General features: G+C 41.3%; 1 protein-coding gene and 1 long non-coding RNA gene across 3 annotated transcripts in view; one reads left to right on the top strand and one right to left on the bottom strand.

Annotated features, from left to right (window-relative positions):
* Nucleotides 1-20,688, top strand: part of Gm30926 — a 72,367-nt gene extending 51,679 nt beyond the window's left edge. Inside the window, exons 2-3 of the long non-coding RNA XR_383249.2 lie at nucleotides 13,492-13,716; nucleotides 20,288-20,688. This is a non-coding gene — a long non-coding RNA (predicted gene, 30926). The remainder of the gene's footprint in view (nucleotides 1-13,491; nucleotides 13,717-20,287) is intronic.
* The window catches only part of Lrmda (leucine rich melanocyte differentiation associated), a 1,036,590-nt gene that overhangs the window by 306,408 nt on the left and 702,689 nt on the right, over nucleotides 1-27,493 (bottom strand). The gene's annotated exons all lie outside the window — the stretch shown is intronic.

Below are 27,493 nucleotides of genomic sequence, written 5' to 3'. Positions count from 1 at the left end.
AGTTGTTATAGGTTGGACTGTATCCCCTTAGAAGGCAGGATAATACTAACCTTCAGTGCCTGAAAGTTTGAGCTCATTTGGAAATAATCACAGCAGGTACAATGGTTCAAGATAAAATTATACTAGAGATTGGGCTCCTTAATCCAATGTGATGGGTGTGCTCATGTGTGTGTATGTGTATGTTTCTGTGTGTCCCATGTATGTCTATGTGTGAATGTGTTTTTCTACAGGTGTGAGTGCACATATGCACATATATGTCATTAAATGTAGAAGCTGAGGGACAACCTTAGAGAGATTCCATAGGTACTATCCACCTTGGTTTTGGAAACAACAGCCCTCAGTGGCCTGGAGTGGGTCTCCATGCTTAGTGTTGGCATTATTAGCACATAGCATTATATTTAGATTTTTTTAATGTGCATTCTGGGGATTGAACTCAGGTCTTCATGATTACAATGGCAAATGTTGGTATTCTGTCTGGGCTCCATCCCAACAGTTACCTGGCAACAGCCAGGTAGGCCTGGCTCACTATAAAAGGGATGCTTGCCCCCTCCTCCCTCCCTCTCTCTCTCTCTCTCTCTCTCTCTCTCTCTCTCTCTCTCTCTCTCTCCTCTCTACTGCTTCTCTCCTTTGTCTCTCTCCCCTTTGTTCCCCCTCTTTCCCCATTCCCATCCATCCCCTCTCTCTCCACATGTTCATGGCCAGCCTCTCTCTATTCTCTCTGCCTTTCTCTGCCTCTACTACCCTCTTAACTTCCCTCCCCATGCCCTAAATAAACTCTATTCTATAGTATACCATCCTGTGGCTGGTCCCTCCAGGGAAAGGGATGCCTTGACATGGGACCACTGAGACACCCCCTTCCCCCACACCTCACCACACCCCAAATAACATATTTTTATTTCTTTCTCTTTTATAACAGCAAGCACTTTACTGACTGAACTTGCTCCCCAGCTCTTGGCAATTGATCTTGTAAGATGATGTGAAAGCACAAATCAAAGAGTACCATGGGAGAAGATATCCAAGGAGAAGACAGGCAGGTAGTAAGAGATGCAGGGCATGTGGTAAGAGATGCAGACAATGGTGTAGTGCTTGAATTAGGCAACGCCTAGAAGCTAAGTAAGATTTATCTAAAACATGGCTCTCACCCTTCCTAATGCTATGACCCTTTCATATGATTTCTCAGGTTGTAGTGACCATCCAATCATTACATTATTTTTGATGCTTCTTTATAACTGTGATTTTGTTACTGTTATGAATCATAATGTAAATGTTTTTGGAAATAGAAGTTTGCCACAGGTTGATCTAGCCACTGATCTAGAGAATCTGGGAAGTAGCAGAGCCCTGCTGACACCATTTTGACTTCTAGAAATATAAAAGAATATGTTTTCATATGGCGGTACTTCATTATAGTAGTCCTAGAAAGCCAATGGCATAAATTACTATAATAAATCTATCACTGATCAAGCATAGTCTTACATCACACTCTACATAAGAATTTTATAAACATTACTACATTGAGCCATCCCAACTGTCTGCGATGTTAATTCTTTTGTTTTGTTTTTATAGATAAGGGAACACGTGTGTCTTAGGTCACGAAGCTTGTGAGTGGCAAGTGTCCTGGTCCTGGAAGTCTGCCTTTCCTTCCTTGTGATGCCACATGGAAAGCCAGAGTGCTGAGGTCATTCCCCAGGGCATTCCCTAACTGCTTGACCAGAACCTTAGTGCTCACCAGCCCTCCTGCACTTCAGTGGAATATGAGGGAAACCTGAGATATTCAATCTTCTACATGCATTTTGGCCATGTTGATGTCATAATCGCATTACCTATTCACGATCATTAGAAGATGCAATTTAAACCAAGATTTCTTCTGCTAAAAAAATGTTAGAACCATGGTTGTGTAGGCTTCTTTTTCATGGAGAAATCTCAGGTCATGCATGTAAGAATGCAACCTGGAATGAGCTGGCAGACAGAGATGACAAAAAGTGCTAAGCACAAGGTCAGGTCGGCCAGGAGTTTGGAACTGGAAAATAGGCTGACCGTATCTGAACTGCATCAGATAGCATAGTTCTTTGGAATGACGGCATCTATTGGATTGGTTTTCAGATATTGGTTTTGCATCAACAAAGAATCCCATGAATGAAGAAATCAGGAAGCTGTGATTTTACCCCATCCGTCCCTCACTCTGTATCTCCCTGCCTCCCTCCCTCTTTTGCTTTTCCTCTTCTTCCTCCTCCCTCCTCCTTCTTCCCTCTCTCCCCCACCTCCTCCTTTAATACAGGGTCTCATTGGATAGCCCAGACTAGACTGGAACACACTATATATCCAAAGGTGATCTTGAACACAGCAATCCTCATGTCTCAGCCTCCTGACTGCTATGAGTAAAGGTTCACATCACCAAAACTGACCCCCTACATATCTCTATAGCAAGATATTTAAGAAGATTATTCTGCTTTCTCATAATATTTTTATTTTTCTATTTATAAATCACTAATCTGAATAGGCTTCTGGGACTTTATAGACTACCAAAGGATCGAAGATTCCCTCTGTTTTCACCTGCCACTTGACTAGATGTGCAACCTTGGGCAATTTTCTTGGTCTCTCTGAGCCTTGGTTTCCGTTTATTTATTATTAGTTTTGTTATTATTAGTAGTACCATTTGTTTATTTATTTTTTTAATGGAGAGCATTCCATGAACCTCCTTGATGTTGTTATGAGGAGTCAGTAACAAACTGAGTACTGCTTAGGACAATACTCACTAAATAAATCATCATTGTCATCATCATCATCATCATTTTATTTTATTTTACATTTTGGTTTCTGGTCATTTTAAACTGTATCAGTTAAAGGTACACTTACCTGCAAACCATGTCTACTATTATTTAGCAGTGTCACACTTTTAAATATGCTGTTCTCCAGATGAGTAGCAAGGAAAGAATTCACTAGTTTCACCAGTGCTTTGAACTGTTAAGAAAAAAAAAGTACCCCTGGATACGATGGATGTGATGGATGTGATACTGCAGAAAGTCCCGGCTGAGTTAGCTCCCTTCCCTGCTAGTCTTCCCTTTGCTCTGGGATTGGACGTGATTTTCTTTCCCTCACTTAATTTCCCACTTGGAATTTGTATATAGACTCTGATAAGGAACCCCTTAAACTCAAACTAAGAGAGTGCAAGATTTTTGTGGCTAGAACTGTAATGTAATGTAAATAACCTGATCTCCCAGTCAACTGTGCCTGTCAGGAGGGTACGTGTGATCCTAGCTACCACAGCCCCTCACAGACCTTTGTTCTCCATTAGCGAGGTGCTAGTTCCACCAGCGAGGATGGTTTTATGACTTGGCATAAGCTTCTGCTGCTTCCCAGGCGCAGCAAGGGGAGTTAGTTCAGGGCCCTTGAAGACTTCTTTTGTTCTGCCAAGTTAGGGAGGAAAGAAGGGGTGAGGCTTGAAAGCCTGTTTGTTTACACTCAGTACCCAGCTCCCTGCCTTTTTCATAAAAGGAAAGGCAGCCAGCAGGAGACTCACAATCCTCAGCACTTCCCACTTGGTTCTTGCTGCCTTCTCCCACTTGTGTATTAAGCAGCCAGGCAGCTGTTGAACACATATTATCAACAAAGCAATCTTCTAGCCCTTTGATTCAAGCTATTCCTATCCTGTGCCCTGAAATAAAATGACTTTCACAATTAAAACCCTGAAATCAATGTGGTGTCTATTGTCATGTGTGCAAGAGAAACGCTTTAATTACAACCATAGTTAGATAATACAGTCATTACACCTCCCTAATCTCAGATATACAACCAGCACCCTCTGAGCACTTTACCACCCTTTCTTTGATTTTTTTTTTCCTTTTTCTTTCTTTCTCTCTCTCTTTTTCACCCCCAACATGAATGGCTTTTTATCTAAGCACTTCAATTTGCATGCCTTTGCTCTGAGGCAGCTCCCCATGATATGTTAATTGCAGATTGCTTTAAGTACTAAAAGATTAACATAAAACCCTTTGCAAACAAGCTAATAGTTTATGATAATTTTTGCATGGCCTTTGTCTGTCTATCACTGGATTGCCTCTAGCTGTAATTTTATAAAGAAGCTGTAAAATATCATTTAAACAAGTTCATTTACACATAATTATTACCAGAATCACATTATTCAATTTAGATACTCCAGCCTATTAACAATCCATGAACTAAAATGTAATTAAACTATTTTCCTTTTATGAACCTATTCATTACAATGTGTGGGAGATGGATCTCTCAGTTTCACTGCAAAACTCAGCACTTTGTTGTTGGAATTGACAAGTCTGGCACTCATTATGTGCTTTTAATTATATTAAAAGTATTGGGAGACAGCTCAGATAAAGAATATATTTAGAAACGAAAGCTTGGAAATGCCAAGATGGTGTCATCCCTAAATATATATTTGTTTTACTCCTGCTCTCTTCCCCATTTCTGAACAGTGAAAAATAAAATAAAATCAGGCTGGTTGTTTTAATTGAGATTTTCTGCTCTTAAAGTAATTTTTCTAATTTAAGCCAAGAATAAATACCTCATTTAATTAATGGTGTTTACTCATCTTTCCCACAGATTTTATCTACTTTTGTAGAACCGAGAGCTAGAATTAGAGCCAAGGAAGTCTTTTCTCCTAGTATTTACCGACAGACCCACAGTCACTTCAGATGCGGGGTGATGCTTTTGAGCTTTGATTCAGCACCATTGAACAGCGTTGGTTCTGATGCCAACTTTCCTCTCTGTGGGGACAACTGACTCAATAGGCAATGATTGATGGGCTTGTAAGAGGCAGCTCCCCCTGACCCCCAGCTCTGCTGTGCTGCTGGATTTCAGGGAAACGCAAGTGATTTAGTTAGAGCAGACTGAGTCTCTGGACTGGCTAGGCACCCCAGTCAATGTCAAAGACAACAGGTCACTCAGGTTAGGTGCTGACAGCAGCTATCAAAGAAAAGGATCCAAGTATCCTGAATCTAGCCCAAGTACTTCCTAGCTCCCACACTTACCAACGGGACTAGTTCATTTCTTTCTCCAAAGCTTTGCTTTCTAGGATCCTATTTCTAAGAAGGTCTTAGAAGGTTCAATATCTCCCTCTGAGCACAGTCTTGACTGTATGTGGCTATTTAGGATTTAATCACGACCAACAATTCCTATTAAACATCTGCCCTGCTCTCCAGTGTCCACACCAGCCATATGGCAAGAATGTTGACCGCCTGGGCAACCTGCAGATCTCTGGGCAGCCTGAACACTCTTCCTCATGTAGATATTTTTTTAATTTTCTCCTCCAAACAATGAACTTCCCCTTCTATACCTCAACACTATATCCTAGCCTAATCCTGCCTTATATTTGGCAAATAGTCAACCCATCACTGTAAGCAACAATATCTTCTACTTCTCCAGAGCCATTACTGGCTGTGCAATGGAAGCCTGGAAGATGTGTCCTGTGGTTCTCTAGCTTGAAGCCAATGTAGAGGTTATTTCCAAAGACATCCAGCTGGGACCAGAGAGATAGTTTAGAGGTTAAGAGCACTGTGTGTTCTTCTAGAGGAACTGGGTTCAATTCCCAGTACCTACATGGCAGCTAGAATATGTAATCTCAGTTCCAGGGGATCCAATACCCTCACACAGATATACATGCAAGCAAAATGCCAATGAATATAAAATGAAAATAAATTATTTTTAAAAAAGACATTCAGCTGACTGCAAGGATAACTTTACAGCACAGTGAATAGTTTCTTAATAAACAAACAAACAAACAAACAAATCACTTTTTTGCCTATAGATTAATAGTGTAAGGGCATTAGTTGTAAACTTTGTGGCATCAATAACCCTCCTTGCTGTCCATTCTTCCTTCTAAAATCCTGCAGGAGTATCTATCACCTAAGGAAACACGGTATTCTGTAGGTAGGTAGGCCCACAGTTGTGGGGTCTGTAGCCATTATCTTATAGGATCTAAAAGCAAGAAAAGCTTTAAGAATCTCTCTCACACATATACACACACAAACATTAGACTGACTGTTAAAATCAACAGAAAAGCTGTACAGCCCGTTCTCTAGTTCACCTTATTGATACATGTATAGATATCACTCATCAGGCAGATCCCAAGTCCAAGGAGGCAACAGAAACCAAGGTCAGAGCAGAACAACCCCCTTCCCCTCCCTTTTGTCATTTGCACTCCAGAGAATCAGATGGAAAGCAACCAACTCTGGCTTATCTGAACTACTCCAGGTGGAGGAATGGGGAACCCATGCCATTCGTCACGTGATTTAGATAACAGGCAATTTGACAAACTCTCACTAATGCTTTTCTTCATATGTATTTCTCTTATCTTGGGCCTCATAACCTTTTTTCATTCACTCCTGTATGCTGAAACCTGGTGTGCAGAGACAACTTATTTGGGGTTTTCAACGTTTGATTGGTGAGTAGGGAACTTTCTGCTTGAGGCTTTACTCCCCGAGGTGGCATGTCCTCAGGATCAGTTTTACTAAACCTGACTCATTGCAATGAAGTGCAGCTTCTAATTCTCGGTTTATGTTAAGAAAAGTCATCTAGGGCTGCTAAAAGAGAAAGGCACATGCACACTCAGAGCCTGGTGTCAACCCCCAGAACCCACAATGAAAGGAGAGAACTCATTCCTGAATGGTCCTTTGATTTTCTCATGTATACTGTGCTATGCCAGCAATTAAGTACACACACACACACACACACACACATACACACACACATGCACACACACACAAATATAAACTTAAAAATAACACTAAGGATGTTTGGGAAAATCATAAGTAATCATTATTTTTATTTATCCAAAAATCACATATGATGCATATAAGTGTGTGTGTGTGTGTGTGTGTGTGTGTGTGTGTGTGTGTACATATACATGTAGAGTTTAAGTAAAGATAAGCAACTTAAGCTTGACAATTCTCTGCCAAGAGCCATAGACTATCTGATTAAAAAAAAAAAAAAAAAAAAAAAAAAAAACCCAGTTCCAGAAATAAGAAAGTCCATTTTGAACTGTTAGTCAGAGGAGTCCAAAGGCTCTTCAAACCTTATAGGATATTGCTGTTGTTCTTAGTTACTACCCAGAGATTGAAGGTAAATCTCTGTGGCTGAGGACACATGCATTTTAACACAGAACTCACAGAATCCAAGACAGACCTGACCCTGAAAGGCCCCTCCGTGAGGAAGGACTTGCAAAGCCCCAGAAAGTATTGTGCAACCTGGCAAGACAGAAAAACAACCAATAGTTCTCAGCTGTGAAGCCCATAAGCCACAAGGACCAACATGCCAAGGCATCCCTGAAGCTACAACAATGGTACACATATTTTGTAGTAACCAACAGCTATCTGATTGGACTTACTCTCTATGAATAGTGAGGTCATAGATATTAGAGGAGAGTCTATTCCTACTTCTACTTTACTAAACCAGCACAGTTTCTAGTTTTATTCTGTGTGCCCTTGTGCCTACAGATTACTGTAGTTTCCAACTAACTGCCCTTTGCAAAGGACAGACTGTTACAGAAAACTGCTCCAGGGCAAGCGGCAGAGAATGACAGATCATGGGATCCCAGTCCCAATAGATGCATCTATAACACAAGCCCTGCACCTATGGCTCAGGGAACATCTTGAAAGAAACAGCTGAAAGACGGAAGAAGCCAGGGGACCAGAGAATTCCCTGTGAGGCTTAATCTCCTAGGAATGACAGAAAAGCTTTACCTCAACAGTATGGATGCCCAAATAAAATCTGAACGAGAACACCGCCAATAGACATGCTAATGTGGGAGGGAGACATCTTATGGAGATGTAACCCTAGACAAAGAGTTACAAGGGGATGCTGAAAGCAGAAGTAGTGCCGACCTAAGGGACATCCAGTACCAGGTGATAAGTCCTGAAATCATACACATACAAGCAACACTGAACAGACTCAGCAGGTTATAGTTATGTGTGTGTATGTGTGTGCACATGTGTGTGTGTGTGTGCACATGTGTGTGTGTGTGAGCGTGCGCGTGTATGTATATATAAGTGTAACAGTGGCAAAATGAGCGAAGGAAAGTGGTAGTAGAGTGTATTTGGGGTGTGCATGAGATGAGTTGGAGGGAGGAAAGTGGGGAAATGATATATCATATTTTAATAATTTTTTGAATAAAAATAAATGAATGCATGAATAAAAATAATGCATCTGAACTTGAATGTAGACAGGCAAAGGCAAGGAAGGGCAGAATAGCCTCCAATGACATTTCTTAAGATAGATCTTCCCAGGAGTTCCTGAATTCTTCCAGAAGTGGTGTCTAGGTTTGCCTCTGTTGATCACGGCCTCATTACAGGCCAAGTGTGGTGAAGCTATGTGGTAAACTGCAGGCCTTATTTGTCCAGCAAAACAAATCCCAGAAGTTATAATTATATTGCTTGGTAGAATGATGACTCCTTTTTATAAGTTATCTGGCAATTCTATTATGACATTTTAAAAAATTGCTAACATTTATTAGTCATAAAAATAATAGGATCACTGTGACATTTTTGCACAAACATGTATGTGTATGTAAGAAGTACTTTGATAATATTAATTTCCTTCTCACTCCCCTGTTTATCGCCCTAGTCTTCCCAAATGCATTCTTTTCTTTCATGTCTTTAAAAAAGTCTATGTTCCAGCAAATGTGCAAAACCAGGAACATTCTCTTCACCTGTAAATATATGCTCAATTCCTATAATGCTCTTAGAATCAACTTTAAACTATTTCCAGTTGTGTCATTAGTGACTTTTGTATACAGTACTAATTTCACAATAATGATATTTGTGCTCACATAGTATTTGAGTGATACTCAAATTAAATATTTTTTAATTACACTTAATCATGTCCTCAGGCAGGATCCAACAAGTTTTATAATGCTGGGGAGTCTACTAATGTTCCATCTCTCTTTCAACTCTGAGTGATGTGCACTTAAGGAGTACCAGGGGATACACACAGGGATGGAATGATTGACATGTAGGTGATCCTAGTAAAGTCTTCAATGTCTGTTGGCAAAAACCTGAAGTTAGGTTGTAGATAAAGGATAAAGAAACTTCCTGAGAAAATGGAAAACAGATGTCTGGAGTAATATACGAGTAAGTGAATAGAGAAAAGGCTGAGGAAAGAGGCAACACTGCTGTAGGAAAGAAAACACTACAGACTGAGCGGCTTAAACAACACAATTTTCCCAACAGTTCTGGAAGAGAGATCAGGATCTGGGCACGGGCATGGTCAGATTCGGGAAGGACTGCCTGCTGAGTTCCAGCTTTTCCACACATAATTGTATCCTCAGGGGTAGAAAGAGCAGGAAAGTTCCCTACAACCTATACCCAAGGGCACCCATTCCAATCAGAAGGGTCCTACCCTTGAGGTTCGAATGTGATCTATTCTATACAGTTGTGTGTTTGAACACTTCATCCCAGATAGTGATGCTGTTTTGGGGAAGCTACAGAACCTTCGTGATGTGAGGTCTGGCTGGAGGGGGCAATTAAGTGACTCTAATGTGGACATGGAAGTTTAGAATCAGGTCCCAATTCTCCCTGGACTACAGAGATATGAGAAGTCCCAGCTACATGCTCCCATTGCCGTGAACTCCACTATCCTTTCCTTGCCATAAGAGACCCTACCCCCTTAAGTAACAGAACATCTGCATCCCACGAGTTGCTTTTTGTTAGGTATTTGCTCAGGGCACAAGAAAAGTTACTACTACAACCCTCCGTACCTCATCACTGCTCAAAGGCCTCAGACCCTCAGACTGGCTCACTGACAAGATTTCAATGTGTGACACAAATATCCCATGACTACAGTACATACACTGCAGTGGAAAAGGTCTCAGGGGACTCCACTCTGGTGTTTGTCCCTCAGGGTGAAGACAGTTCCTCATGTTTTAAAGAAATAGTTGCACTTTTGAGGTAATCTGTATATGTCTTACGTAATGCAAATAAGGAAGATCTAATCCTTCTGCTTACTTGGTTAATGGGTTTCTTAGTGATCATGCCCTCAGTACCCCAGGACAATTACAAAAGGCATTAACCCTCACACTTCCAGTGAGCACTGGCATGTAGCATTTTGTATCCGGTGTTCACCAAGGCCCAGATATGTCTGTACTCTGGCCTGGAGTGGACTGCACTTCCTCCACACCATGCTGGAAGCTGACCATTAGACTCAGTCTGACATATTTCCCTGAAGAGAGTAGCAGTCTCTCTACCATATTGAGAACAATTCTCCCAGAGCAGAGTAGACTTCCCTGGCTTTAGTGCTATGCCCATAGCTTCTCTCACTTACAATTCTCAGGACTCAGGGACAGTGAAACTGGAGTCACCATCGGTTGATGGTACATCTGTATGTCCACTTCCAGGCACTGGGGTTTCAATCCACCAAATTACCAAAGTAGAGAATTCAAGAGCATTCTTCACTTTTCAAGTTTCCCAAATACCTACTTAAAAAAAAAGAAAGAAAGAAAAAGAAAAAGAAGAAGGAAGAAAACCAGCATAATGCCTCTTGGACGTCTGTAAGTTGGAGGCAGCTAACTACATTGGCCTCCATGCCTGGGGCAGAGTTTCAACCTCAAACAACTTTATTTAAACAATTTCTTACTTAACATGTTTTGCTCAGTGCTTCAAATCCAATCACTCTCTGCATTACAGGGCAGAACTGCTACAGGACAGAAAAGAACAACACAACCTGTTTTTATTTTAATATCTTCCGGGTCCCTCGGCACTGCCATCATTTGGGCTGTCAGCCCTTCACCGCCCGAGGTGGCTTCCCGCTCTCTGCAGACTGTCAGCCTCTCCACTAATGGCACTGTTCGGGCGAGGGGGAAATGCAATTTTCCACTCCATTACAAGCACTGTGTAAAAGGACCTCTTTTCCTCACTGCACACAGATAAGGACCTAATGAAATTCCATTCACTAAGTATTCCAATAGCCAACTCCACTCCAAATACAGGCATTCTAAGCGCCTGCCAGGTCCTCCACTCCAGAAGCAATTGTCGCTGAATGTGCCTGGATTGGATGGCGTCAAGATGAAAAACTGTGGCTTAGACATACAGAAGGGAGGTCACAAAGACGGCAGCATATCCATGTTTGAGGAACTTCCTTCTATCGGTCAAGCCTGCACAGCACTTCTGCGGCCTCTAGTAGAAGCTTGAAACTCTGACATTGGGAAAGGGCTACATGAGAGTACCAAGCACCCATCTTGGATTCTAGCATATATAGTCTATAGAAACAATTGCCAAAACATGAGGTGGGAGGAAACACTCAGTAGGCTTCTTGTTTTGTTTGAAACAGGACATCTTTGTAGCCCAGGCTTTCCCCCAAACATGCTATCTGTCTGAGGATGACCTTGAACTAATAATCGTCCTTTCTATATCTCCCAGAAGCTGGAATTACTGGAGTGAACATGCATCACCTACCTGCTTAGTTCACTGCTGGAGGACTTGGAGGTACAACCAAAGGCCTTATTTATATCAGACAAAGACTGCCAACTGAGGTGTACCCCAACCTCACAGCGAGCCGATTAATATGAGAAGTGGAAACAGACTAACTCTTATGAGTGTCAAACTCATGCAACACTGTAGGTGGAAACTGTGAAAATGGGTGAAATGACTGGTCCATATTTCAGTCTCTTCCTTTCCTAGCAGTTTCCCTCTCCCAATGTGTGGGAAAGCAATAGAGAATTAGTATAGCACTCTTCCTTTCTTCCTTCTTACTTAGAGTCCCTGTTCTTATGGCACTCTGGGAGTTTCCTTGGTGGTATGCCCTCCTTGTCACTAATGCCATCTATCTAGTAGCTCACAACTTACCTTTCACACCAAATCTCACCACTCTCATCTCCAGGCCCTTTGGCTTCTGTAATCACCAAGTAACCTAAGTCACGTGAGAAGTCTTGGTTCTGCTCTACACTGACAGCAAAGCAAGGCATTGGCCCTGCTGACATAATATCAGAGAACTGGCTGTCAATGCTGAATTTGAAAATGTAGCTGCTGAATTTATCAATTCGTGGGCTGCAATTCACTGGACATAAAGCCTGCCCATGAAATCTCTTCAATTTTCTTTCAAAGATGCTTCTATAGGGACTTATGCCATGAAATATCCTTAAACCATGTTTATATACATAAATACACATACACAATATAGACAAATGCACACATCAACAAATATCATTTATTAATTACATCATAATTGGTTTAAATTTGTTCCTCTTATCATAATTCTCATTTTTAGTTGCCCTTTCACAGGCCAAAATTTTGAGGGTATATGGCGTGACTCTAGTTGTAATATTTTAAGAAACATACTATTGATGCTTGCTACTTTATCTCAACTCCATTAAAAATATACATAACAATTTGTTCATCTACTAACTGCTAGGCCTTTGGGTTATTTTTAGTTTTTTATATGAAAAAAAAGTAAGGATACTAAAACCTCATATACAGTTATTCCTAGACATGTCTCTTACTGCATCAGCAAAACTATAGGGCCATGAGTTAATTTAGAGCAACAACTGTGCAAACTTTCTGTAAGACTCCATCTTCTGATAAACCCACCTTTTAAAAAGACACATCTGTATATTTAAAACATTTTATTGTGTTTTCTTTACATTACCCTCATCATTAGTAATGTTCAGTGTGTTTCTTTATGAAGTAATTAGACATAGAGATTCATCTCTATGTACAATGTCTATCTCTTAAGTTTCTCTCTAAATTGTCTATGGTTTGTCAATTGGCTTATATGAGTTCTTTTTATACTCTTAATAGTTATTCATTATCCAATATGTATTCTATCTCCTCCAAGGTTTCTAAGGTGCCTTTTAAGAAACAAATGTCTTCATTTCAATTGAACAGTTTTAACCATCTCTTTTTTATGGTTAACACATGTTGTGTCATTACAAGGAACTTTGTTCCTCCCTCATACAATTTGTATCTAATGTGTGTCATCCTCTGAGTTTTATTCAAGCCCTACATTTCTAAGAATACATAGAGCTCTCTACTGTGCTATTTCCAGTTTCCAAGGAACTGGACAGTCCATGAGACGTGTATAGCACACTTTACTCAATGGATTCCTTCCCCCTTATGCTCATTTAACACAGCCAGAAACTTTAGACAAACTCACAACAACAACCTTTCAATTTTCCTCTCCTCAGAACAAAGTAGTGAAATAGAACCAAGACATGGATAACGTCTGAGGTAGAAGATAAATGACAACCACTGTGTCCTTTTCAGAAGTCAAGAGAGGTGGCTTTGGATTACCCAGGGTTGTGACAGATGCACACATTGTTCTTTAGGAGAAAGAATCTATGACTTACCCCAAATCTTGACAAATAGATTTCATCTTCTGTGCCAACACCTGCCACTTGATAAAGGCTATCTTGAGAGCCCTGGTAAAGTGTTTCTGATGCTGTTTGAGTTCTAAAGGAGAGCTGGGATCAATTAGCAATGTCTGCCTGGGGGGCTTCAGAATGGAGGTATAAAGGCCTTGTATTTGTCATCCTAGGAAGAACAAGGTTTACCTTCTTCCAGTTCCTCCACACGAACTTGGTCATCATGGCACAGCACCAGAAGAGCCAGGCCTACAGCTGTTCAATGCACTGGCTAAAACAAAGTCATTTTCTCCCAAAACACCCTGCCTCATGACAAGCAGATGCGCAAAGCAGCAACTACGGGGGTATGGATGGAGAAAGGAGAGACACAGCTCAGGTCTACCTCATTGTACAAACAGGTATCATAATTTTTCACCTGACATATCCACCAAGCCAGTTTACCCGTGAGATGATTTTGCAGATGTAGTATTCGGTGAAAAAGCAGATGCAAAGAAACTGGGCTTTCTTTTTAAGCTCCAGCCCTATTAGTTATGCAGCAGGTGGGTCCCTTTAATGCAGGTAGAATTACAGAGAGTTCTGCTGTTCCCAGCCCTGCACTTGCTCACCAACAAGAGCAGAAAACGAACACTCCGAACCACTGGGTACAGCTCCTGAGACAACTCAACTGACCCACCAGTCACTGGGTTTCCTTTGCCTCTTGCTTCTGTGCTTTTATTCGATGACATTTCACGTGGGATGGGACATGAGATCAGGCATGATTCTACCCATAGCAACCCCACCTGAGTTCCTCAAGAACTCAGTATCAGTGACAGGCAAAACAGCAAGTGCGCCATTTCGATGTGACATCCTAGGCGGTACACAGTGGCCCTTGGCTGGCAAATATTAGCTGGAGTTAATCGCTTACAAGGTTCCATTTACATTTGGTCTTAGTGACGTCTTAGAGTAGAAGCACAGATGTTTAGTGCTAGGAAGGCTGTGTAGGAGCCTTGTGCAGGTGCCCTGTAACCAAGCCCTTCTCTTTTCTAAGGAGGTACCTCTGTGGCGTTTTACCGATGAACTCTGCTTTCCTAATTCCTAACAGTAGCCCATGTGTTTCATTTTTCTGAATTTCATAGTCCGGGCTGAAATTTTCTGAAGAATTGTGCCGTGGAGCATTTATAAAAAAAACTCATGAGAGACATACCAATCCTCTCTACCTCCTTGGGTCCATGATCTAACTTATATAATTCAAACAGCTGGAATTCAGGCCCTGATCCAGGTAAGTGTTAGTGCCCCTAACTTTGCATGACCTCGAAAGGCAATTCCCTGTAGTATGGTTTTAATTTTTAAAAATTGTCCCACTTAGGGCACCTTTATGTTTTAAAAGCATTACCATTAGCAGGTTACTTCAAATTGTTCCTGTCAGCTAGAGCTGGGGGTAGCTCTGATGATGTTCCCCCAGTGAATAATAATTTGTTTCAAATTTTAAAGGACAAAACTCATTCTTGGCAACCTCCTGGAGGGAGAAGAACTATTTCCAGTGCTCTTTAATACATCTTGAAATAATTTATGAAACTTTGCGAATATATTATTTCAGGAATGTGCGTTTGCAGTCAAACAAAGAATAAGTATTCATTGCTAAGGGAGGCCTTTGAAAGGACATTATCTTTCCTTTCACAGGTGACGGCTCAAAGAAACAGCTTCTCAGAGGCACTTTCCTGTTAAAAACCTCTACTTAGGAAATGAAAGCTAATTTGATTAGAAAAGATGTTTAATTAACCACCCAGTCTATAACTTTGCCATTGAGCAGAAATCTCGACGTCATGTGTTTGAATTTGAGAAGATTACAACTAATGGAGATAATTAGTTCTCCTTCTAAATGATACAAGTTCTTATTTTATTATATGGATACAACCAAGGTCTTGGGCAAAATCCAAAGGCAGAATCTCCCATTCACATTCAATATGGGTATGGGGTGGGGCTCACTGGTGCTATGTACAATCTTGATGGCCATTGACTGAGAGATATGTCCATATTAATGGTTGGTAGTAGAGATGTACAATAGGTCTGCAAATGATCCAGCCACAAAACTGAGCTCCTTGTTGGCTGTACCTAAAGATCTCCAGTGAATGAAGAATTCCTGAATGTTTTCACATTGTGTGTGTTAAGTTGAGAGTGTGCTTGGAGCTTGAGATGAAAAGCAGAGCACAGCTCAGAAAATTGTGACCCATCTTGATGCATCATGAAGGGGAGTAGAGGCTCTCAGAACCACAGAACACATTAAAGCAATCATCCATCCTGACCAAGTAGGTTTTATTCCAGGGATGCAGGGATGGTTTAATATACGAAAATCCATCAATGTAATCCATTATATAAACAAACTCAAAGACAAAAACCACATGATCATCTCGTTAGATGCAGAAAAAGCATTTGACAAGATCCAACACCCATTCATGATAAAAGTTTTGGAAAGATCAGGAATTCAAGGCCCATACCTAAACATGATAAAAGCAATCTACAGCAAACCAGTAGCCAACATCAAAGTAAATGGAGAGAAGCTGGAAGCAATCCCACTAAAATCAGGGACTAGACAAGGCTGCCCACTTTCTCCCTACCTTTTCAACATAGTACTTGAAGTATTAGCCAGAGCAATTCGACAACAAAAGGAGATCAAGGGGATACAAATTGGAAAAGAGGAAGTCAAAATATCACTTTTTGCAGATGATATGATAGTATATATAAGTGACCCTAAAAATTCTACCAGAGAACTCCTAAACCTGATAAACAGCTTCGGTGAAGTAGCTGGATATAAAATAAACTCAAACAAGTCAATGGCCTTTCTCTATACAAAGAATAAACAGGCTGAGAAAGAAATTAGGGAAACAACACCCTTCTCAATAGTCACAAATAATATAAAATATCTTGGCATGACTCTAACTAAGGAAGTGAAAGATCTATATGATAAAAACTTCAAATCTCTGAAGAAAGAAATTAAAGAAGATCTCAGAAGATGGAAAGATCTCCCATGCTCATGGATTGGCAGGATCAACATTGTAAAAATGGCTATCTTGCCAAAAGCAATCTACAGATTCAATGCAATCCCCATCAAAATTCCAACTCAATTCTTCAACGAATTAGAAGGAGCAATTTGCAAATTCATCTGGAATAACAAAAAACCTAGGATAGCAAAAAGTCTTCTCAAGGATAAAAGAACCTCTGGTGGAATCACCATGCCTGATCTAAAGCTTTACTACAGAGCAATTGTGATAAAAAACTGCATGGTACTGGTATAGAGACAGACCAGTAGACCAATGGAATAGAATTGAAGACCCAGAAATGAACCCACACACCCATAGTCACTTGATCTTCAACAAGGGAGCTAAAACCATCCAGTGGAAGAAAGACAGCATTTTCAACAATTGGTGCTGGCACAACTGGTTGTTATCATGTAGAAGAATGCGAATCGATCCATACTTATCTCCTTGTACTAAGGTCAAATCTAAGTGGATCAAGGAACTTCACATAAAACCAGAGACACTGAAACTTATAGAGGAGAAAGTGGGGAAAAGCCTTGAAGATATGGGCACAGGGGAAAAATTCCTGAACAAAACAGCAATGGCTTGTGCTGTAAGATCGAGAATTGACAAATGGGACCTAATGAAACTCCAAAGTTTCTGCAAGGCAAAAGACACCGTCAATAAGACAAAAAGACCACCAACAGATTGGGAAAGGATCTTTACCTATCCTAAATCAGATAGGGGACTAATATCCAACATATATAAAGAACTCAAGAAGGTGGACTTCAGAAAATCAAATAACCCCATTAAAAAATGGGGCTCAGAACTGAACAAAGAATTCTCACCTGAGGAATACCGAATGGCAGAGAAGCACCTGAAAAAATGTTCAACATCCTTAATCATCAGGGAAATGCAAATCAAAACAACCCTGAGATTCCACCTCACACCAGTCAGAATGGCTAAGATCAAAAATTCAGGTGACAGCAGATGCTGGCGTGGATGTGGAGAAAGAGGAACACTCCTCCATTGTTGGTGGGATTGCAGGCTTGTACAACCACTCTGGAAATCAGTCTGGCGGTTCCTCAGAAAATTGGACATAGTACTACCGGAGGATCCAGCAATACCTCTCCTGGGCATATATCCAGAAGATGCCCCAACTGGTAAGAAGGACACATGCTCCACTTGTCTTATAATAGCCAGAAGCTGGAAAGAACCCAGATGCCCCTCAACAGAGGAATGGATACAGAAAATGTGGTACATCTACACAATGGAGTACTACTCAGCTATTAAAAAGAATGAATTTATGAAATTCCTAGCCAAATGGATGGACCTGGAGGACATCATCCTGAGTGAGGTAACACATTCACAAAGGAACTCACACAATATGTACTCACTGATAAGTGGATATTAGCCCAAAACCTAGGATACCCAAGATATAAGATACAATTTGCTAAACACATGAAACTCAAGAAAAATGAAGACTGAAGTGTGGACACTATGCCCCTCCTTAGAAGTGGGAACAAAACACCCTGGGAAGGAGTTACAGAGACAAAGTTTGGAGCTGAGATGAAAGGATGGTCCATGTAGAGACTGCCATATCCAGGGATCCACCCCATAATCAGCATCCAAACGCTGACACCATTGCATACACTAGCTAGATTTTATCGAAAGGACCCAGATGTAGCTGTCTCTTGTGAGACTATGCCGGGGCCTAGCAAACACAGAAGTGGATGCTCACAGTCAGCTAATGGATGGATCACAGGGCTCCCAATGGAGGAGCTAGAGAAAGTACCCAAGGAGCTAAAGGGATCTGCAACCCTATAGGCTGACAAATTATATACATTCACCTGCAGTACTAATGAAAACATGAACCTTTGCTGGGCTTTGGTTGACATTATCATTAGCCCACTGTGAACACCCTTCTGTCTCATTCTTGTTACAAGGTCTACTTAGCAATACCCATATTTTATTTGGGGTATGAATTATTATTTAGTAAATATACATTGACAGGTACATTTTCTCCAAAATTAAAAAGGAGGTCTATGTATAAGGGCAATGACATAAAAAGGAGCTTTGGGTATGAAAAATAGAGCTATCAGTTTGATGCTTTCTAATTTTCTGTAGTAAATTCTCTTCCCCAATTCCCACTGTATTTAATAGCTGGTCTTTTTATATTATTCTACACTGGGTTTTTGTGTGTGATTATAATGTCTTGTGCCCAAAAAAAGGAGAAAGAAATGAAAAAAAGAAAAAGAAAAAGATGAAGGGGAGGGGAGGGGGGAGGGGAGGGGAGAGGAGAGGAGAGGAGAGGAGAGGAGAGGAGAGGAGAGGAGAGGAGAGGAGAGGAAGGAGAGGAGAGGAGAGGAGAGGAGAGGAGAGGAGAGGAGAGGAGAGGAGAGGAGAGGAGAGGAGAGGAGAGGAGAGGAAAAAGCCTTGGTTGGGAAGAAACTAAACTGATATTAGTTGCATATTTCCATTCTAGCCTAGTTTATTTGAAATAACCATCTTTATCTATTGGTTAATGGTTATGGGCCATCTTTCCTTTTGTTAACCTTTGAGGTCTGTGACAATGAGAACTTTCTGTTTCTGCTACAAAACCATAAAACTAGCAAGCATTTCCTTCCTCAACATCAGCTCCCATTTCGGGGTTCATGACTGAGAAGGGATAGCATCACTGTCTTGGGGTTTGACCCCGAATACACGCATGGGAAGCTCTAGTGGTGATCTATTAGACCGGGAAGATGAGCAGAGAACAGCAAAACTATTTATAGGGCTGGGAAGATATTTAGCTTAACAAAGAGACCTGGGTAAGAAGGTGACTCAGAGAACCAATCCACACCAAGAGCAAACTGACTGAATTGCTGTATGCAGTAAATACTGCATTGCCACACCAGATGGATGGATCTTGAAGGTTTCCTCTGGTGATGTTAAAATGACGCTCCCAACAAATGTCAGTTCTGTCCATGGTCTGTCCAGCCAAGCCTAAAATCCTATCCTGTACAAGTCATTCTGATGACAGAGATTTTTTTTTAATCTCTGCCTTAATAGTTTGCTGAGTTTTGTTTCTGCTCAGCAAACTATTACGGCAGAGATTTAAAAAAAAAATACAGTTATTGATGAGAGCAGTTTGGGCAACTGAATTCTCCCTAGCAATAGATTGACTGATTTTATGCGGTTAACCCTTGTCAAATACGTATGTGTTTTGAGAGTTGTGTGTTTAGTCTAAGGTGGGGGAATGCACCTGCAGAGATGGCTGGAAGCCTCTTCACCCCAGAACCCAGATTTTCAGGAAAATCTGTAGCCAAAAAGTAAAACTGGTCAGATGCTGAGGACCATGGGGATTTGGAAACAAGTAAGTTTCACTGACTACTTTAGGGCTGGGAAGGCTTCACAGAGAAGGTAACCCTGACCTAGATTTAGTGAATTGTCATTGATGTCAGGGGTCATTTCAGAGTAGGAGGAAGGGCAATTCAGTAGAGGCTTAGCAAAAGCATAGGAGATGTGACATAAATCCATGGGGAGGGAGGCTAGGAATGGAGAGGAAAAATCAAGGCACATACACCTAGAGCCAGAGGGCATTGCTATAGCGAGGTCGTCTGTCAAAGGGTAGAAAAGCATAATGCAGAATGGAGAAAGGTGGTGGGCAGGAGGCTGCAGAACATGAACGCCACTACAGGAGGAACCTGCAGACTGCTTTCCAGCAGGTTCTTGGAAAGGAAGCCTTAGCTGGGAAGCACATAAGACACACAGATTTCAAGAGAGCTCTTACTCCTCATGCCCCGACAAAGGTCCCTACAACAGGGCTCCTCATGGTGGCAGAGAAGAAGAGCAGTTTGAGGGCCATAGTCCTGTGGCTCTTCTCATTGTTCAGGGACAGCAGGGGAAGAATAGGACCAGACACCAGAAGGACTTCAAAGTAACATGGTGAACCTCTGGGGCCCTGATCATTTTCTGTCCTGTGTTCTTTTTACAGATCCTGACCCACTCCTGGCACCCACACCTCTCATCTTGCGAACAAGTTATCGTTTCCCCTGCCTTTCCTTTTATCTCTAAACATACTGTTTCATCTCATTGGAGTTAATCAGAAATGAAGCTGACTAAAGTTTACTGAGCACTTACTATGTATATTGCATGTCAAAAGTGGGAGGGGCTTAGGCTCAGCCTCCAGGAACACTGTCAGTCATGGAGGAAAGGAGTGTGAAGAGCCCGAGCGAGCAAACTGCTGAATTATGGATCTGTGATTTCCCCTACTTTGTATTCAATTCATACTTTTAATTCACATACAGTGATCGCATAGCTGTGTTGCTGAGAGGTCTGCCTCTTCCCCCACCTCCACCCCCTGCGTGTTGTAGTAGCGGGGCTTGAAACCATGGTATAATTAACATAATTAAAGTATTAATAAAGATTGAAGGGGTTGGACACTGTGTGAAATGCTTAATTTTGTGTATCTTTAGCTGATTGAGTGTTTAGGTTTGCATTTCAGCTGCCACCCAAATTATGTGTAATTAAGCCAAGGCTCAGCTCTGCCTGTCTCATCTTACCCTGTGCATGCCGATGGCAGACGGATTTGATTCTGGAGAGAAGGTGGTGGATCTGCCCACTCATTTGTAGCTGTATGTGTTCGCACTTTTTATGAATCTCTAGCCTCTTCCCAGTGCTTTCATCCATCAAATTGTCTTTTTAGTATGGAATGAAGAATAGAAAGCTACAGTGAGAAAAAGTCAAAGGCTTACAGTCCATCCCATGGCTATGATCCCCTGCCCAAGCGTTCTGCTGCCTTTCCATGTATAAGGTAGGTGACTATTAGGGCTTGGGTCTAAAATACCTGCTAAAGGCTTATGGGCCTGAACACTTGTTTCTCATCTGGTGATGTTGTTTTGAGAGGTTATATAACCTTTGGGGTTGTGGCCCAACTAGCAGAAGTGAACCTTCGGCTTTGTAGGTAATATGTGCTTTGATTTACAGTCTAGATATGAACAAGCTTGGCTCATACCAATAGCTGTGGCTTCCCACAGCATGACTGGCCTGTAAAATCCTACATGCTTCTGTCAGATATTTGGTCAGTGTCGTTAGCAAAGGAATTGACATAATTTCAAAGTGATATACACGTTGATGCTCAGAAATTACATCAGATGGCCTGTCAACATTGGAAGTAGTCACAAGCACAAGGGGATGAGTCCCACATTTGCAAAGTATCCATTCTTTGAGACCAAAATAGTGACGTTCAAAGAGCTACTAAGATAAAGTTGAAGAAAAAAATCAGCTCAATGTCATGACATTGAAGGAGTTATCACTCTGGTGATACTTAAACCTGACCACAAACAAGAAAAAGTGCAGTGCTTACACAAATCAAAAGGCTTTCCTGAGTACAACACACCCATTGACAGGTCATATCCAGCATGCTGATTCTTGTGTTAGACCTGAAGAAGTAACATATAGATCAATATATACATTCATCCTTGCCATTATCGAGTACACAGAGCCCTTAGGAGAGGGACAAGGCAGCAATACAGGGCCAAAGACAAAGCCCAAAGACAAATACATATAGTAGCCTTTGGAATGTGGCAGTGATTGTGGCAGGTTACACTTCACTAGGAAGACCAGTCTGACTCATATGGCTCTAGCTGTGAGGTCAAGGCCATGACTAAGGAAGTGTTCAGTGGCCCAAAGCATGGTAGTTTTTAGTAGAGAAACTCGGTTGGGCTTACTGGAAAAAAGGAGAGTATGAGGTGAATTCTGGATTGAACTGCAGTGTGGAAGGCCTCAGATGCCAGGATGAAGTCTCTACAGTGAAGGTGCTCTGGGGGAAATGGGAAATAGCCAGCCATAGTAGTGCATGCCTGCAATCCTGGTGCTTAGAAATCTGAAGCAGGAGAATAACCTTGAGTCTCACACTAGCCTGGGTTAGATCCTGTCTCAGCAATTAAAAGGGGCTGAGGGAGTGGGTGGTGATGCTGATGCTGAAGTACAAAAATGAACAAGGAAGTGGCCTCCTGTTCAGCTTTCTACATAGTTCTAGCAAATTACCGAGGGCTTAGTGGCTTTAAAGAACAAAAAATTATGATCTCATAGCTGTAGGCCAAAAGTACAAGGGGCTCAGCTGGCTGCTCTGCCTCAGGTCTCGGGAAGGCTAAAATCAAGGTGTTGGCTGGGCAACGGTCCCACTTGGAGACTCTTGGGAAAGGTCTGCTCAAGTTCATCCAGGTTGTTGGCAGAATCGGTTCCATTGAGCTCCAGGACTGAGATCTGTGTCTTTACCCTCCCAGGAGACTCTCACTTCATCTTTCTTAACTTCCCAGTTCTTACACAATGTCATCCTCCATTTCCAGGTTGGGTTTCTTTAGAATGAAACAGGCTTTAAAGAGCTATGAATATAAACTGTGCACAGATCCCTTTAGATCTGAAGTTACCATTTTTTTTTAGATTACCTTGCATGTCTGTCTACACTCATAAATTGCCCACACAACTTCCTCCTCTCCCTCTTGTCTCTCTCTTTCTTCTTTGCTGAGTAACCATTTCTTTATTAAATCCTCCCAAAGCACTTAACTTGGTGGTCACAAAACTGACAGTTTATGTTTACTGGCTTGGGCGTTTGGATCATGGCTGCAAACACTGGACAAGAGAAACAAGCATAAAAGCACGAGGAGATTAATTGTATCCTATTGTTAAATTTGGCTTATAGAGGTCTCCATACTGGACTCTTATTAATGTGCTGCAACCTAACTTCCTATGTACAGTAAATGTAACCCTAACCTAAGAGTATACTCTCAGAAATACAGCTAAGTCTCAGCCAGTCACAGCAGCTACATCTCAACCATTGGCAGCAACTAAACATTTATACTGGATTCAAATAAGACAACTACAAAACTCTATCCAATTGGGTTGGCCCTGCAGTGTTTTCTGACCCCAGGATCAGGAGGGATATTTCAATCTGTCCTGGTTTTGTGAGCAGTTCAACTTGTGAATCATTCTTTGCCCACCTATCCAATTACTACACCTAATTTGTCACACTTCTCTTACAGTATTGGAGAGAGCAGCCAGTACATGGGCAGATTAGAGGGACGATTCCTTACTAGCAGAAGAGATATCAGGTCCTTTATCTTATGATGGGATGGAGGCTGTGGACAAAGTAAGGTGACTCGGTTGTACTGGTTAAAGGAAGTTTCCATCCTACTTTGCCCACAAGGTCATATGGACGAGCAACACACCCTTCTGGCATTGTTTTCTAATGACTACCCCTACCCACAGCCACAACCCAAAACTAAACACTTCTGTAAAAACAAACACTTAAACCAATAAAAGGGTGCCATGCCAGCTAACAAGACCCAGTGGAAGGGAGAATGACCGGGAGCACCCTACCCCTTTCCTGGGCCGCAAAGATATAAGATACTCAGGTTAGCTGAGTCTGGTGGCAGCGGCCCTCAATCTTAAAAACAGAGTACCTTAAAGGCTGGTTTGAGCTTGAGAAAGTTAAAATCGACCAGATAGAGGAATCTACTGTGGTCACTTGTAATTATTCTCTTCCCCCTGGTAGAGTGTATCTAATACAGCACTCGTTCACAGCGAGTGTTTTGATCAATTATGTACAATAGTAGGTTAGCACCTTCCTGGGGTTCCTTGGCTGATTCATTACCCCTGTTGTGGCACAGAACAGAATTTCAAAGCACCAATTAGTAAGTCCGACAGGCTCGAGTTTGAATCTCAGCTCTGCCTGACCACCTTGCTGCGAGCAAATTACTTCACCAACATGAGCTGTGGCTTTCTCCCTATAAGTGGGGATGATGGAACTTCTGTTTACAAAGCTGCTGGAGCAACAAAACAAGATGTATGTAAAGTACCCTGTGTGGGACCTATGGCACATGGCACACTCCTGACAAAAGGCTGCAGGCTCTTCATAGAAACAGGTAGGTTTTGATTTGAGAGGAATGAAGTTTGGTGAAGTGGAATACTGTCCAAGCCCCATTAAAAATCTGGAACAATAAAGGGTTGTCATGTAGATTTTTGGCATGAAAAAAGAATGGCCAAGGATACTCTACCCATTTAATAATGTCAACATTGACCAGTTCTAGCGGGAGCAGCATCAGGGATCCAAACAGCTGTTAAACAGATAGGATAAGCATCCACAAGCATAAGAACTCCCTGGAACACCCTAACCTATATTCTAAAGTCAGTTCACCTGTGTTATGCGGAATTTCTATAGTCAGGCTGCCATAGATGATTGACACTCAGAGATGAGGATAAAGAGGTGGAAGAACAGAGAAACCTTTTGCTGGGCTCTGTTCCTAGATGTAAAATACCAGCAGTACAGTCAAGAAATAGACCCAGGAGGCTAGGAGGATGTTTCAGGGTGGAAACTGCTTGTTGGGCAAACAAGTCTGAGTTTAGATCCCTAATATACACACAAAACAGTAGGTATAGTGGTGCACAAATATATTCTCTACAACTGGGTGGCAGCTAGAGCCCGGTAGATCTTGGGAACTTGCTGACCAACCAGTCTTGCTGAAAACACAAGCTCTAGGTTCAATGAAAGACTGTCTCTAAAACATAAGGTTTAGAGCAATGAAAAAAATGTATCTGAAGTCAGCCTCTGGCCTCTATGTGTACCTATGTACACACGCACGCATGCAGTCACGCGCGTGCGCGCACACACACACACACACACACACACACACACACACGTGTACATGCTTAAGAGCAGATCCTTATATATCTCTTAGTCAGCTAGATAAAGGGGAAAATAATAAACAAACCTCTTTCAACATCCCAGTGAAATTATTACATTCTAGAATTTAATGCATATTTGAAATATTTGTAGATATTATGAAAACCATGACCTTGGATTTGGGTTTACCATAGAGATCTCTAAGACTTTTCATTTCTGACACACATCTGCAGTGGTAATGCTGCAAGCCTATGCTCTCTATTTTTTCAGTAGCCAGCATGGAGACCACAGATCAATTGCCTCCACAGATGATTTTGTGTCCAGAAAACCCATCCTCTCTATCCCATGGAATGTATCTATGGGATATTTAAAACAGAGCATCCATGCTCTGGATATAGGCAATTTGATTCCATCTCCTACCCCAACACTCCCAACAGAAGTAATATCAGGAAACTCACTTTGCATTTTCTAATCTGTCTAGTGGCCTTACGAGCCAGACAGCTCTTCAGACTTCCTCACTCTTTACCTATTTGGAAAACGGGCAAAGCATCTGACCCAAATTTCTCCACTTCCTGTAACTGAGCCCCAAGGTGAAAGGCTGAACCCTCGAACTGAGCAAATCTCTGGATTCCCAGTTTCAGACAGAAAAACACGATTCACTTTCATTTTAAGCTATTAAAGTCAGGGAAACTTTACTTCACATGACTAAACTTGGGATCAAAAACATTGCCTGGGGTGGATGGTGGGTTTGGTTTAAAAAACTGAATCTACCTCAAAACACAGGATATGTCTCTTTTATATCTGAAGAAGAGAAGAGGGGCTCACTGTCTGGCAGCTTTTTCACTCAAAGATTTATACGAGATATATTATTCCATGTCCAGTGAACTTTCCCCTAATCCTTGGGGAGAAATACAGCTTTCCAGAACTTTGCCAGAAGAAAGTAGTGGGTTTTCCCCCCTTTATAAGCATTTTCTTAAGATCCTGGGCCAATTAACAATAAAAGAGTTCATAGTTGCCATAGTTTCTTTCCCAAAAGTCTTACGTAAATGATGGTTTATTGTGTATTATGTAGAACATTCATTTGCTAATACTTCCTTGTAATGGTCAACTAAAGTGTTTAATTCTAGGTGGAAACTCCTGAAGATATCAACTTTCCTAATTTGAGAGAATGACCCATAATATTCATGACTGTTCAAGCCACAAAGCTCATAAAAATCTACAGTGGAAGATGGCTGCTCAATTAAGATTTCTCTAAAGGATAAGTGAAACAGAGAGAAAAGGAATCTACTTCTTTCTCATAGGATAATTAAGTTCTAGAATGAGTCCTTGGTCTAGTCCAACTTTAGGAAAGAAATGTCAGATTCTGAGTTTTGGGGAACATTTTGGAAGAAACACAGAACCCTGAGAACTCTGGTCCTAGAGCTGGGAACTAGTCTTTGTTATGTCCCTAATCAGCTCAGTTCCATTTTCTTTTCTTTTTTTTTTTTTTTGCCTGATTTTCCTTATTTGTCAGCTTAAAGCTATGTCTTATTTGCACAAAAGAGAAAGATGAGGAAGTTAAACACAAGCAGATTTACCGAGGTGTAGAAGAAATGGAGCAAAGGAGAGGGCAGTGGATAAGCACTTGGGGAGAGAAGTGGATGAGCTTATGGCTTAGTGAGTGGATGCAACCCAGATAGATGGATGAATTGTGCATGAGTGGAGAGCTGAGCAGATACATGGATGGAAGAGTTGATGAGAACATGGGTAGATAGCCATGTAGGTTCATGGACAAATGGGAGCATGAATAACTGGGTAGATGGATTCTGGTTCAAGGGCATGGGTGGAACCTGACTAGCTGCACGGATTATGAGTTGATAGATGGGGGCTTCAGATACACATGAATGCGTGGATACATGAGAACAGGGGTTCATGGAAAGATGAGTAGATGGGGTCATGGGAATATTGAAGCAACATAAGTTCATACATAGATAGGAGAATGGGGTAATAAATAAACAGGTGGTATAAAGATGTTAGATAGATAGATAGATAGATAGATAGATAGATAGATAGATGATAGATAGATAGATGATAGATAGATAGATGATAGATAGATAGATAGATAGATAGATAGATAGATAGATAGATAGATAGCAGGATAGATAAACAAATAGCTGAATAATGAATAAATGGGTGCACAGACAGATATAGCACTATCTCTATCAGGCATGTATTTATGTTGTTTTGTGTTTTTAAAAGGGTCTCCTGTAATAACTTCAATAGTTCATACTTCTCTACACTACTGAATCCTAAGCTTAAAATGAAAAAAAAAATAAACCTCAGCCTTACTCATTTGTAAGCTTTTCTGAGAGACAAATTTTAGAAGCAGTCACTCCATTTTTCGTATTTTACAAGTGAGGAAACAGGCTGGAAAGAGGATGTGTGTATTCAAGCAGAGCTAGAGAAAGCCTCCTAAGTTGTGAGCCCCAACTTACCATCACTTCCTGGCACACTCACAATAGCACTCACTGGCTCTTG

The sequence above is a fragment of the Mus musculus genome, chromosome 14 (genome assembly GCF_000001635.26).
Source record: "Mus musculus strain C57BL/6J chromosome 14, GRCm38.p6 C57BL/6J".
In the NCBI taxonomy this organism is placed as follows: domain Eukaryota; kingdom Metazoa; phylum Chordata; class Mammalia; order Rodentia; family Muridae; genus Mus; species Mus musculus.
The sequence above is the reverse complement of the archived record's forward strand: the minus strand, read 5'-3'. Positions and strand labels throughout refer to the sequence as shown.